The following is an 11613-nucleotide window of genomic DNA, read 5'->3' as shown; positions in this document are numbered from 1 at the left end:
CTACAAAGGATTTTATTATCTTGCAAAATGTCAAAGTACACTGTGGCATGAAATTATAATACATAGAACCATCATACTGTTCATAATAAACATATACATGAAGTTACACTGCGAAAAATCTAATTCCTCAATTATCACATTATTCACTCTAGTGAGGTGTTGAGCGAGCCTTGAGCAAATTCTCTGTCTGATGTTCACTCGAGCAACATGTCGAATGAGTGTCCAGCAAACTCTCTGCCTAAGCTTTGCCGGATCGATCTATCACGTGAAGAACTTTCTTTCTAATGATTGTGAAGTCACCAATATGGTCAGAAAAAATTTTCGGTGGTGCTACCCTAAGGCCCCCACAAGGCTTTGCAATGTTCGCTTCGGCTTGGGTCTATTAGCCCAAGCCTGCACTCAAGACTCGTCGAAAATCCGCCAAAAAAACTATAAAGCATCATTGTCAAATCGGGTCATCAAATCGGACTGTCACAAGAATAAACTAAACTCCAGAAACCCAATAAATGTTTCCAATTATTTTGTGCTGCATTAACTATAAGCAAAAACCAATATATACGAGCTCGCATTTTGCAATGAAATTATGATGCTATATATCTGAAAACAATAAATCATAAATTTTCTACAAACTTTGGCATTTGACAACGATATTATGTTTTCAATTACTTTGTGATTCACAAGCTTTTTGTGAATGAAAAATTAAATATGTTTTTCTTTTAAATAGGAATCAAAATAGTGCCAATCTTCTTTTTCATTTTTTTCTACCCCAATATATACGCAATGCAGAAATCTTGTAATCAATTGCAAGCTGGGGTAGACCGCATAATTTATGTCCCATTGAAGACATGTTTGACCACTATATAGAAGACGGGCCTCTTGATGTTGAAAAGACAGCATCATGAAAATAAAATTAAACAAATAAAAATTGATTTTCGATGACTCAGTGAAGTCTAATCGCGTACGAATTCAATTTATTTACACAACCTTACAAATTCTTAACATTTCCTAAGTAAGATATCAATGGTTGGTAGAAAACATGCTCATCACTGGTGCTGATTTTTCTAGTCATTGGCATCTTCTTCACGCTCACAACCTGTTAAGTCATAACTGTATTCATTAACATTACTTTATAATTATTATATTACTTCTTCCTAGGTATTATAGTAAATCGTGATATTTCTTGACTACGTTATATATGTTAACATTCTCATTTCTTTATTTCCAAAAATCATCTCTTTTTTTTTTTCATTTTCCATTTATCTTATTTTCAAAATATTACTTTCTAATAGTTATGTTTTAAGTAAATTCATCTCTTGTTAGCGATCATACATTTTTAAAAAATAAAATTGTACTTTCCCTTGTTGGAAAAAATAGAGAAAATAGAGAGGTTCTAGGGAGCATAATGAAAGACAATAAATATTTAAGATGAGATATGGAGAACAACAAATATTTTATACATATTTTTTGAATTTTTTATAATTTATTTTTATTATTCTTTGCTCAATATGGTGTACACACCCGCACCCACCCACACACACACACACATATATATATTTAAAAATTAAGGTTGGCATCTATCAAAACTACTTTTAATTCTAAAATAATTAATCAAGTCCATTTAAATAATTGAAAGAGATAACAACAACTAATAAATATGCATAATTTAGTAATTTTGCTAGGAATGTGTTAAGTAACCAAGCCCATCAATTTTTTTCTTTAATGAGTAGTGAAGCCCATGTATTGGGGGTGGGCTTTAATTGAGAGAGAGAGAGAGAGAGGGGCATCAGGCTTTTTGAGGTTTTTCACACTCTTTTAGGGATGGGCTTACTCTCTAGGCCTTGAGACATATTGATATGTGATGGGCCTTCATAAATTGCTAGAGTACAACAATGATCTGATGATCATAACTCACATGTCAAACTTGCCCAAACTAAAATCTCAAAATAAATGTTTGAAATAAATATCTCGAAAAATAAAAGGACAAAGTTTTAGTTTGTTCAATTTTTACTAGGTGTATACAAAGAGCTCTCTCATCTTTTAGAAATTGATATTTATAAAAATGATTTTTTAGGCATCAAGGATATATATAGATATGTGTGTGTGTGTGTGTGTGTGAGAGAGAGAGAGAGAGAGAGAGAGAGAGAGAGATTTCCCTATATTTCAGTAGAGTTTGAACTATTAAATTATGTAATTAAAAGTAACAAAAACTAGAATTAGAGCTAAACTTAAAAATTGATTTGTTTGTAGACCTCGGTAGAATAGATCTTAACAGAAAACTATAATTCCTATATGAAAGCCTTTAAAATCTTGTGTTAACCAACTATCTTCCTTCCAAATATCAAGACTTATACATTTGTGCTGCGTAGAATTAGAGAATCGGTAATTTGTCAGGGCATACCACAATTTTGGGGTATCATGAACTGAATATCATTCACTTTAAATTTCTTGTAACTTGCACAAATAATCCTTAATACACCATTTTATAGGCATAGGAGGATAAGGAATATGATATGTTGATATATTAATTAATAAGATATATTCATAAATTAAAGATATATATCAAGCTTTTCATTGTGATCAATTTTGAGATAAAAATTTACCTCACCATTGTAAACCCAAAATGGTATTCCAAGGATTCCTGGTTTGACAAACAAAAGATAAATAATGTTAGCGGTTGGAGACATTCCTATATATTATAAGAAGGTGGGGGATTATGGGGTATACATGCATAAAGAAATTTCGTAAAAGTAGCATTCATCGTTTACTTGATAAGAAATTGGACCTGCACTGTTTACTCACCCGTATGGCTTTTTCAGCAAAAGCGACGTTGTTCGCTGAACTCGAAGATGCCGCACTTTCCACAATCTGTAGGGGTCATCCAAGAAAGCTCAAAACCGTATAGCAATAGGTTGTGTAAGTCTGTGCAGGAAATACTACTTGGGTCTTCTAGTACCAGATTGCGGACTGACCACGATGTCTGGAATATATGCTCTACTTGGCACAAGTCCTCCACATCCCCTGTGTTCATCTGGCTATATATCACACATCTAAACCCGACCTCAGGTTGGGATGAAGATGAGTTGGAAGCATACGATCTATTGCCAAAGCAAGTAGATGTGTTCAGATACCCTGGGGAATTCACTCGCTTTTCACAGTTCAACAAAACCATGGTTTCTCTGATTCCCCACTTTCTATAATATGTATTAAGGACGCTACTCTGGCCGATGCACCAAAGGATGCAGTGAATGGCACAACAGCAAAAGATGGCTCATGCACCAGACCTGCTGTAATAGAAATGCGCATGTGAGCTAATGGAATATTGTGGAAACCTCTGGAAGAATATTTGTGTAACTAACTAGCTGAGCTGTACAGTGAGGATTTAATCTAAGAATTGTATTTGTCGAGACTTGCATTATAAATACCTATGGAAACAGAGCATTATGTATGAGAGGAAAAACAATCAACAGTGAAATTCTGTCAAGCACTTTCCTTGCCTTTCTTCTCAGTTTTATTCTTTAGTCTCTTTAATATGGAGTATAATTCCATAAATATTCAGAAGGGATGTAGGAGTTGTTATCCTTCTGAATACCTGTGTCTACAACTCGGATTGTTTGGGAAGTGTAATTGATTTCCTGTACGTAGTGTTCTACGGACAATAAGTATAACACAGTTTGGCTGTCCTGACATGACAGGATATACCTTGGGTTGCCGCAGTTTGGAGGATCGTGTTCCAATCCAAATGGAGAGCTAATGTTGGGGATATTGCCGCAGGAAGAAGGAACACAGTGCCGATTTGCATCCTTGGCACTGCAAGTTTGATGAAGAGCTAGCGCACAACTAGAATGATAAGGGCCACAGGTCCTGCAGAAAGGGGCACACCTCTCTTCATTCTAATTTCTGAGAGAGAGAGAGAGAGAGAGAGCATAGCGCATAGCTTCCACAGCTGTGAAGAAACAATATTTGAGTAGTGAGAAATGATCTTTACAAGTTATACATATACAATTTCATGCATAACTTCAGGGAAAAAAAAAAAAAAAACTGTTTGTTAATAGAATTCAATTTTTTACAAAAGGATCAAACTTTGTACTTAGTATTACTAGCAAGTAGTACTCGTGTCGCAGGATGCTACTAATTATTAGTTTAAATTAGTTGGGTGCGGGCACCTGCGCGTGGCACATGTTGTTAATTAATCGTCTCATCACATTTCTTTCTATTTTATACGATTATTGCGTCAATAAATTGGTCGTGTCACCAAGATAGTTTGATTGTTTTCCTTTCGAGAGAGGTCGGAAAACCAGATCAGACAATTTAGCATTTGCTCGATCGTAAAAGAATGGCAAAGTCATATTTCTTCTTGTTTATGCTTTTCATCTTACACCACAGCCAAGGCCAACATGATGAGTGTGCCGATTCATGGCAGTGTGGCAGCCACGGCCAGCCATTCGATTTCCTTTATGACTCAAGGACCGCCACGGCCAACAATACAGTGCTCGAGCTGCCAATTTCAGTCAAGCTTTTTGTCGAAAAGATTGACTACAAATCTTAGGCAATTCAAGTATATCATCCTGATCTTTGCTTTCCTAGAGGGATCCGGTGACTCAATTTATCTTCCTCACCTTTCCAATTCACAGATCAGTACCATTATGACTTTTCCTTTTTCAATTGTTCACATTCTAAAGGAGAAGTACGCAGTGATTATCCTATGATGTCTTGTCTTAATGACCCTAGATATAGCCACCAAGTTTATGCCTTGAATAATTATTCAGACATCAATGAGTTGCCCACACTACCTTGTAGAAAGATGTATAGTGTTAGATCAATTCCAGCTCAGATTGTATATAATGGTGACGATATCCTTTATTTAAACTGGTCCACACCAGCCTGCAGAAAATGTAGATCAATAAATATTAATACCGAGTTAGAAATTCCATGCTTCCCCAAACACAACGCTATCATCTTCTATACAATTACCAACTCTTTATTCAAATTCTTAACAATTTTGCAGGCTTAGCATATAATAGATGATCTTTTGCTAATCTCATGTTTACTTCATCAGAATAGAACGAGAATCTATTAGTTTTAACCAAATAGGCAAAACAGAGAAAAAAACAGAGTATTTTGAAAGAAACTTCAATCTCCAACGTGAAGATTAATTATGATTGTTCTGCCCTTTCATTTCTCATTAGTCTGATATATATGCTTACATAGAGACTCACAAATTTCATTAAAAGCAGAGATACAACTTCCAAACACAAGCTAATAATAGAAAAGCTTAATATAGTAAAACATAAATGAAAAGTTCTTAGGAAATAAACATCACACTAACTGATCTTTAATACTCCTCCTTGATGTCATTTCCAGTTACACCAAGCTGTGACCTGAGAAACTGAAACTTGTCTCTTGGGAGTGCTTTTGTAAATATATTAGCAAGTTGCTCTTCAGATCTACAAAAATTCAAAGCAATTTCACCATTTGATTCAACTTCACGTAAAAAATGATATTTGATTGCAATATGTTTAGTTCTACAATGCTGGACTGGATTTTTGGCAATTGCTATTGCTGATTTATTATCACAAAAAATTTCAGTAGATCCCAACTATTTCTCCCCCATATCCTCAAGTATTCTTCTCAACCAAATGGCTTGGTTTGTACAATTTGCAGCTGCCACATACTTGGCTTCAGCAGTTGATTGTGCCACATTGTCTTGCTTTTTTGAACTCCAAGAAAACATAGCAGATCCTAGACTGAAACAGTAGCCTGAAGTGCTTCTTAGATCATCACAAGAACTTGCCCAATCACTATCTGTAAATCCCACGAGCTTTGTATTTGAAGTTTTCTTATACCAAATACCAAAGCTGATAGTTCCCTGCAGGTATCTTATAACTCTCTTAGCTGTTCCAAGATGAATTTGGCTAGGACGTTGCATGAATCTTGAAAGTAAACTAGTGGCATACAATATATCAGGTATGGTGTTACACAGATACAACAAGTTTCCCACAAGACTTCTATAGATCGATACATCCACTTTCTTTCCACCATCATCCTTCTTCAATTTCTCATTAGGAATTAATGGAGTAGCCACTGATTTACAACCTGCCATGTTGAATCTTCTTAAAGATCTTCAGTATACCTCCTCTGAGAACAGAAAATTCCTTTAGCCTCTTGACTCACTTCCATGCCTAGGAAATAATGCATATTTCCTAAGTCACTCATCTCAAAACTTGCCATCATATCCCTTTTAAATTTTTCAATCATTCCAACATTACTTCCTGTAAAAATCAGATCATCCACATAAAGAGATACTATAATCAAGTCATTACTGTTTTGAGATTTTACATACAAAGCAGGCTCACTTTTGCTCCTCCTGAAGCCTTGCTTAGAGAAATATTAATCAATTCTCCCATACCAGGCCCTTGGTGCTTGTTTTAATCCATACAAAGCCTTTTTTCAGTTTATAAACTTTACATTCTTCCTTTTCAAACCCCTCAGGTAGATCCACATAAACCTTTTCTTCCAACACTCCATTTAGGAATGATAATTTCACATCTAGTTGTAATACTTTCCAGCCCTTTTAAGCAACAAGTGAGACTAAGGCTCTAATGGTATCCATACTTGCAACAGGAGCAAAAGTTTCATTATAATCTATTCCATGTTGCTACACATACCCCTTGACAACCAACCTTGCTTTATGCTTCAAGATAGAGCCATCCGGATTTAATTTAGTCTTATAAATCCATTTTACTCCAATAACTTCTTTATTTGCTGGTAAAGAAACCAACTTCCAAGTTTCATTCTTCTCTATCATCCTAATTTCTTCTCTCACAGCTTTATGCCAAACTTCCTCCTTTGAAGCTGCTGCAAAGCTATTGGGTTCAAGTGTAGCATAATTACAATGCTCATATACTTCACTAAGAAGTCTTGTTCTTCTTATTGGAGATTCAGGAGTTGACTCTTCTTCACTATCATCAAAGAATACTTGAGTAGCAATGGGACTTTCTGTATGAATTTGCTGAATATCACTTGTTTCAACTTCAGCTTCTTCTTCTTCCATCTCAGTTGATGGTTGAACTGATATCTCAACTCTTGGTTGAACAACCTTCTCAGCTTCCCAATCCCAAGAAGCATTCTCATTAAACCTCACATCTCTGCTCACAACCAGTAGTTTAAACTTCTTGAAAACTCCAAAAACTTCAGATTTTTCATGAAAGAAATAAACCCACATCATTCTAGTAAAATCATCTATGAAGAGAATAAAGTATTTGCTTTGATTGTGAGTTAAAGTTCTCATTGGACCACACACATCAGTGTGAACCAGTTGCAGTTTTTCCTTGGCTCTCCAACTGCTTTCTGATGGAAATGGAAGTTTGTGATGTTTTCCAACCAAGCACCCTTTACAAACTGGTGTCTCCTTTTCTAAGAGAGATAGATCCTTCATCATCTCCTTCTGATGCAATAATCTCAAAGAATTGAGATTGTAATGCCCAAATCTTTGGTGCCATAACATTGTCTCATCCACAGTTGCCACCATAGGCTTAGGAAAGTTCTATTGAATGGGAAAATTCCTACTTCTCCCCATTTTTATTTTAGCTAGCTCCACCTTATTCTTCTCATCATAAATTCTACACATATTATTTTCAAAGCACAAGGAGTAACCAGTTTCCATCATTTGGCCTACACTCAACAGGTTTTGATCAAGGGATGGAACCAGCAATACATCCTTGATGAGTTTTGTACCCTTCTTGGTCTAGATGGCCACTGTGCCTTTGCCTCTAGCTTCAATAAGTTCACCATTACCCATCTTAACTTGGATTTTGATAGAATTGTCCAAATCAGTGAAAATTGTTTCATCAGAAGCCATATGGTTGCTATATCCATTGTCTATAAACCAGATCTTCTCTTATTGAGTGAGAGCTTGATATGCAAAAAATAAATGCTCATTCTCCTCCTTTTCTTCTAAATAGTTGGCTTGTTGATTGTTCTTGTATCTACAATCCTTTTCCATATGCCCAAATTTTTTACAATTCCAACATTGTGGCTTCCCAGCATGATAGCAATTTTTTTCTAAATGATTTTTTTTCTTGCAGATACCACATGGAGGAAATTCACCCATTTTCCCTTTCATCTTACTTTCCTTTTGCACTTGATCAGAATTCTTGTAATCATTTTGAGGCTTCTTTTTATAATCTTTTGTTTTCTTATTTTTCGGATTCACCTTGGATTGGAAAGCATGCTCCAAGGAACCATCACCCCCTTCTTGCTAGCCTTTGTTCATGAGCTTGAAGCAATTCCATCAACTCAGTAATTGACAGTGTTTGTAGGTCTTTAGACTCCTCTATTGATGCCACTACATGATCATACTTCTCGGGTAAACTAATCAAAATTTTTTGAACAATCCTTTGATTTCACCATGGGCACGCATCTGATTAACTAATTCAATTAATCTGGAACCATATTCTTTTACTACTTCAGATTCCTTCATTTTTAAATTTTCAAACTCCCATCTAAAGCCTTGAAGTTTGATGAGTTTTACCTTGGCATTTCCTTGAAATTCTGACTGTAGAATCTCTCATGCTCCCTTTGAAGTGCTAGCCCTCATCAACCTTGGAAAGATTGATTCAGACACAGCCTACTACAGGATGAACAAAGCCTTTGCATCTTTCGTAGTTTCTTGCTTAGATTGAGTTGAATCCAAAGCTCCTACTGCTGGAATTGTCACTCCCTTTTCCACTACATCCCATAGATCTTGAAATAGGAAAAAGATCTTCATTTTGATGCTCCAATAATCATAGCTTTCACCATTGAAAATGGGAACAGAAGTTTTTGCTCCAAAGGTAGCCATTTTTTACCCTTAGATGAACCGGCTCGCTCTGATGCCAATTGTTAGTTTTAACCAAAGAGGCAAAACAGAGGAAAAAAAACAGAGTATTTTGAGAGAAACTTCAATCTCCAACGTGAAGATTGATTCTGATTGTTCTACCCTTTCATTTCTTATTAGTCTGATATATATGCTTACATAGAGACTCACAAATTTCATTAAAAGCAGAGATACAACTTCCAAACACAAGCTAATAATAGAAAAGCTTAATATAGTAAAACATAAATGAAAAGTTCTTAGGAAATAAACATCACACTAACTGATCTTTAATAGAATCTGATGATTATATATGTCAAATTAATATTTTACAGGTGCATCAACAAAATTAGTGACCACTGGTAAGTTATTTATCCCTTAGCTTTTTAACTTTTTATATTAGAAAGTTTCAAACATACGTACTAATTAATCGGGAAAGACGTGAGCTCTTGACTTGGTGAATGTTTGATAAATATATATATATATATATATATTTATATGCAGGCCATTTTAGGTCAAACTCTTTTACTACTACTGTTGGCTTTTGCACTTTATTGCGTCTATAGCAATGACAAAGTAGAAAAAGAATATTGGAAGAAGATTGAAAATTTATGGGACGACTACAGAAGCTACAAGCCCACGAGATACTAGTACGCTGATCTTAAAAGGATTACAAATCAGTTTACCGAGAAATTGGGCGAAGGAGCCTACAGAACAGTGTTCAGAGGAAAACTTTCTAATGAAATCCACGATGCCGTGAAGATCTTGAATAGTTCCAAGGGAAATGGAGAAGAATTCATAAATGAAGTTGGAATAATGGGTAGAATCCATCATGTCAATGTAGTTCCCTTGGTTGGATTTTGTGCTGATGGATTTAGACGAGCACTAGTTTATGAGTTATTTTCAATTTTTTTGTCAAATTATTCATTAGAAAAGTTCATGTTTTCAAAGAATTCTAAGAGAAATTTTCTTGGTTGGGAGATACTGCATGATATTTTCTTGGTGTGGCAAAAGGAATCGAATATCTTCACCAAGGATGTGATCAAAGAATCCTCCATTTTGATATCAAACCTCATAATGTTTTGCTAGACCAAAACTTTATTCCAAAAATTTCTGATTTTGGCCTTGCAAAGTTGTGTTCCAAGGATCAAAGTGCAATATCTATGACCACAGGCAGCTGGATCATGGGTTACATTGCTCTTGAAGTGTTCTCTAGAAACTTTGGGATTGTGTCTTATAAAATAGATGTTTACAGTTTTGGAATGTTGTTGCTTGAAATTGTTGGAGGGAGGAGAAGTGTTGACATGACGTCAGAAAATGCTAGCCAAGTTTACTTTCCAGAATGGATCTAAAATCTCTTAGGACAAAAGGAAGAGTTGCAAGTTTTTATTGAGGATGATGGAGATATGAAAATTGTAAAAAAACTTGCAATCATGGACTTCGGTGCATCCAATGGTACCCAATGGACCGTCCTTCTATGAAATTTGTGGTTCAAACGTTGGAAGGAGAAGGAGATAAATTAATTATGCCTCCTAATCCTTTTGCCTCCCCAGACCCTACGAGAATCCATGCAAGGAAGCCTATAATGCATTAGGCCAAGAGTTAGAGGTCATCCCTGAATTAGATTAAGTTTTAGTAATTTGTTTTGAAGATATTGAAATAATCATGTTGTAGTTGAACATTATTAATTTTGATGTTGGAATGATCATGAAGGAATTCAAGGTTGCTTATTATATATGAACTTGATATGATCATATTTGTTTCGAATAAAATTTGATACTTCAGAAGGAGCTAATCGATGTTGACTAGTACTCTTATGGTAGACATGACACTGCTTTAGTGATGTCTACCAAGATTTCCATTTTGTATTGTATACGTGTAATGCATAATGCGTGACCCATTAATAATTAATGGCAGTGACTCAATGATTCTAATTAGTTCTTTGTCATATATTAAGTTTTGAGTTTGTATCAAATTATGAATTCACTTTATACTATTATTATTAACCATCTAATAATTTTTTAATTAAATTATCTGGTGAAGATGGAGTTTAAGTTATAAATGGCTTTGCTAGGGTTGGAGTGACTTGTGGGAAACATGGCAGCCACCAGGGTCCATCATGGTGCCTCGGCGTCAGCAGGAAGATACAGGACTTTTGCAGATATGGTGACCCAAAGTCCTTAGCCGATTCCAGAAGTTGAAATACCTTTGAGACCTTTGAAGGTACTCGATGGGGTGCCATATGTGTCTTTCACGAAGGAGGAAATAGAACAGTCTGCACAACCGTTTAAATTCTCACTAGTTATGAAGTTTATGAGACAGCGGCCATCTCTTGATATTATTAAAGCTTTCATTAGAAGTCTGTGGAGCTTGGATTCACAACTGGTGGTGTTTGCGATGTCAAAGGCCAGGTCTGTGTTCGTTCGATTTTCAAATGAATCTGATTTTGTCAAAGCTTTCTCAAGAGAAACTTGTGATGTAGAAGGAGTGTCTTATCGAATTTTCCAATGGTACCCTAAGTTTGATGAAGAAAAAGAGCCCCATTTGGTACCGGTTTGGATCACACTACCAGGTCTCCCGCTAAACTTTTATCATGAAGCTTTTCTACGAAATATAACGATGCCACTTGGTCAGTATATCCGTCTGGACAACTATACATGGTGTGCAACTCGAATGGATGGAGCAAGGGTATGTATCAAAATGGACGCCTCCAAAAAGCCGCTTGATTCATTCTGGATAGGAATCCCTCATCAAGCTCTAGC

The 11613-nt window shown here is 35.6% G+C and overlaps 1 pseudogene; it reads left to right on the top strand.

Moving 5' to 3' along the window:
* Positions 1 to 9349: 9349 nt before the first annotated feature.
* LOC122310421 lies at positions 9350 to 10445 on the top strand (annotated as a pseudogene).
* Positions 10446 to 11613: the final 1168 nt, after the last annotated feature.

This window comes from Carya illinoinensis, chromosome 5, assembly GCF_018687715.1.
Source record: "Carya illinoinensis cultivar Pawnee chromosome 5, C.illinoinensisPawnee_v1, whole genome shotgun sequence".
In the NCBI taxonomy this organism is placed as follows: domain Eukaryota; kingdom Viridiplantae; phylum Streptophyta; class Magnoliopsida; order Fagales; family Juglandaceae; genus Carya; species Carya illinoinensis.
Note: the sequence above shows the minus strand (reverse complement) of the source record. Positions and strands in the feature narration are given on the sequence as shown.